The sequence below is a fragment of the Pararge aegeria genome, chromosome 3 (assembly GCF_905163445.1).
Source record: "Pararge aegeria chromosome 3, ilParAegt1.1, whole genome shotgun sequence".
In the NCBI taxonomy this organism is placed as follows: Eukaryota; Metazoa; Arthropoda; class Insecta; order Lepidoptera; family Nymphalidae; genus Pararge; species Pararge aegeria.
The window spans coordinates 9,113,096-9,116,963 of NC_053182.1; the positions used below are offsets into that span (position 1 = coordinate 9,113,096).

The following is a 3,868-nucleotide window of genomic DNA, read 5'->3' on the forward strand; positions in this document are numbered from 1 at the left end:
AGCCACAATTAAAGATTAAGTCACACCGCTCGGTAGCGTGGAAAGGCTCCGATTAAAACATAAATATGCAAATGGATTGACGCTCTAATAGCTGGGAATAATATCTTACACAAATTAGTTATTTGAGATTTATGCTTTGAACAATTTATAGAAAGGCGTCTGGATACGGATATTATGTACATCGTTGATGTTATATCATTAGATTTTTACAACGCAATATCCTCAGATCTTTTTTCCGCTCTTATTCATCACACTTTCATAACATTCTGATGTGCCGGATCAGAAATGAAAAAATGAAAAAATAACTGACCAATTGCAATAGGGGAGGCCGGGGCTGGAAGTTCCCGGGGCACGTTGTTCCGACAGTAATAAGTTTGTAAAGAAAAGAGATAGCAATACACGTGAAGTGCGTCGTTGAAGCATCAGGCGGCGCGCCACTTTGGCGGCCATCTTAGTTGCATCGAAGGCGGCGAAAGAGTGGCTGTGTGCACTGTGCTAGTAGAACACCACGTGAGTAAATTTTTTCGTAATTAAACTTTTTGGTCTATTTCTCTTTATTATTGACCGATTTATGTGCATCTTTCCAATTTTAGAGTGGCATTTGTCAGGTATTTTATAGCTTGAATGTTTTTTCAATTGAATTTGTTAATTTGCTAGCATGACAGTTTTTATCCAAAAATATAATTTGGGGCTACAAGTTCCCTCCCAAAGGGGCTGGTTGTTCCCCGGAACAACTTACCCCAATCGATCTTTAAATTTTCTATACATTTTTACAGTATATTTTTCATTTTTTTAGGATGGTACGTACCTACAAACGGAAAACTGAGAGAGGGAAAATATCCGAAACGTTATTACGTCAAGCTGCCAATGCTGTCATACAAGATGGAAGAAAAGTAAAAAGGTAACTGGAAATTTGCCACATGACATTAAATCGATTTAACCATTAATAGTGCCCAAGAACTTCAATTTACACCAGTAAAGATGAATGCTTCAGCGTTGTTTAATCCTGAAATTGTAAAGCCTTTACCAAAGGCATCCCCAAGATTGCAGATGGCTACAAAACGCCGTATTAGAAAGACAGCTGTTTTGACCGACACGCCAGAAAAAAATGCATTAGCTGAAGAACAGGTAAAGAAGAAATCAAGGAAAGACGAAGCAATTAGAAACAACGGGAAAGAAAACAACAATAATAAAGAAAAAGGTAAAGGCAAGGGAAAAGCTCAAAAAAAAGCTAAACGAAGAGTATTACAGGAAAACGAGAGTGATAGTGATGATGAGGTTCTGGAATGGTACTGCATAATTTGTTGTGATTCATATTCAAATTCACTACCAAGAGAAACGTGGATAGAATGTAGCTTGTGTAAATTGGGCACATGTTAAATGTATAAATGAAACTGATAACATTACTTATGTGTGTCCCAACTGTGAGTCAGATGAAGAATTTAACGATGAATAAGAATAAAAGTTACCAAAGTTGATTACGACTGATTAAAACAAGACTGATGGCTTCTTACGTCTTCATTGTAATTTTATTTCACTTAATAAAAATAATTTGATAACCTCAAGGTGATAAATAATTTGACGTTATTTGTTTAGTTATTATAATTGTAAGTTTTGATCTCACTTTCCATTAAATTTATTATTGAAGCGTTTGCAAGAAGGTTACCTATTTTGTTATGTAGTTAAAATAAGTGCAGTTATGTTTGTAAGGTTTTTAACTTGATGAATCTCTATTAAAGTGGAATTAAAAGAAATATTTATCTGAAGATTGCCAGTTATATTCTGTTATCTTTTTTTAAGTTCAGTTATGGAAGTGTCAACATTTCAAAATGTTAATCTAGATGTAGCTAGTAATTTTTTTTTATTGTTTTTTTAAAGTTTATACTATTTCATAACAACGTAATAAACGTAACTATAGAAATTATTGTTTTATTTCAAAGTTTTATATAAAAAACCTTATATTATCCTTTTACTTTATTTAAATTATCCAAGTGGAACAATTTGCCCCACACATGGAACAACTCGCCCCAAAGTGGGGTTAATTGTTCCTTTCCAAAATTATGCAAAAATATGCCTGTACAAAAAAATATATTGAGAAACTAGCAGAAATGACTTCACTATTACAGAGACCGATTAAGACTTTTTAATAAAATCAAACATTAAAAATTGAAATCTTATTTTTTTATCATAAAATTACATGTTATTTGAAAATCGGAACTTTCAGCCCCGGCCTCCCCTACTCAATTGCAAACTGAGCTTTTAGTAGGCGTTAGTTTGTTAGAGCGTTTAGTGGAAAAAAACGTATTGCTTATTTGTTTTCTTAGGGATAGATCAACTAAGTTTGTTTGTTACGGTGCTAACAAATTACTAAAAACTGTGCTATAGTTAGTCCCACCTCGGGGGTCTACCAACGCTGCGTTTACCGGTGCGAAGTCGCCATACCAGCACCTTGAGACTCTTCCATCGGGTGTCCGAGCTATGTGGCTCGCCCATTGCTACTTCAGCTTTGCGACTCGTTGAGCTATGTCGGTAAATCTGGTTCTTATACAGATCACGTGGAGATACTTCGAGTATAGATCTCTCCATCGCCCGCTGTGTGACTTCCTCTAAGACCCATAGTCGGCGACCACGTTTTAGAGTCCTAAGTCATCAGCTAAAGAGGTGGACCGGTGACATCAAACGAGTCGCAGGAAGCCCAAGTGGCACAAGACCGTGATATTTGGAACTCGCTATAAAAAATCTATGTCCAGCAGTGGGCGTCAGTAGGCAGGTAGGTAGATGGTGCTGATGATGTTGTGCTAGTTAGATACATATCATCAACGTGTATCAACTACTCATTCTATATTTTTTATAACATTACAAGTTAGCCCTTGCCTGCAAACTCATATAGTGTTAATGATACTGTTTAAGTTGGTAGCGGGCTACGACAGTTATATTAAATCCATCCCCCTTTTTGGTTCCTGCGCGGCAGCACGCCTTTGTCACCTATAGACACGTACCTTCCTTCTTTTGTATTTGCATTTTTTTTCTTTTCTGTGTTGTGTACAATGAAAGTATATTCGTTCATTTATCAGACTTTCGCAGAATAACTTTTCTGGTTTAACTAACTTATTAAGATACCTACGGCCACGTCCTAAGTTATACTGTTATAGTTGCAATTTAGCATATTGGTGTACGTACTACATTTTAAAGTTTAATTACCAAAATTTTATTTAAAATAGCTCGGTATGTTATGTAAAATATGCAACATAATTTGACATTTCCACCAAATAGGTAAATGCATATTATGATTGTATGTATAGCCGCTAAATTCCTCAGTTCCACACTGCCATTAGACACACTTAACCTGCACTTAATGAAATTACTGAAATTGACTTCGAAATAGCACCAGAAAATAACAGACTAACTCCAATAAAGTTTGTAGGTACATCAACATTAGATGTGAATGAAACATACGAAATTGCAACCAAAACAGGCTGTTTATCTGCTAAGTGTATCATTATGATTGTTATAAGTCGTTATCTCCACGATACGTGAGGTGAGCCGCAGCCCGCAGTACTGACTCTCACCTCGGAGACGGGGCGCCGGATTAACGACACGAAATCGATGTTTGTACACGTCCGACCTCTTCCAATAATAGGAGCTGATCGATCTCCGAGGCGGTAAATTGCAAGACATACTTGGAACTCAACAAAGAAGTTGTATATCATTGGAACGTGTACTTGTAAAGCAAACACTATAATTGTCACTTCGAATGCACACAACATTTGTGTTTTTGCATCCGCTACTCACCATCGCAATTCCAATTCATCGTTGCATTAATATTGAACCGGCTTGTAAATGATATTTAGGAAACTAATGCAAGTAA

The 3,868-nt window shown here is 36.2% G+C and overlaps 1 long non-coding RNA gene across 1 annotated transcript; it reads left to right on the forward strand.

The window, feature by feature from the left end:
• Nucleotides 1-332: 332 nt before the first annotated feature.
• On the forward strand, nucleotides 333-869 carry LOC120637231. Its single transcript, XR_005659427.1, has 2 exons — nucleotides 333-510; nucleotides 797-869. It is a non-coding gene; the product is annotated as an uncharacterized LOC120637231 (long non-coding RNA).
• The last annotated feature ends 2,999 nt before the right edge of the window (nucleotides 870-3,868 follow it).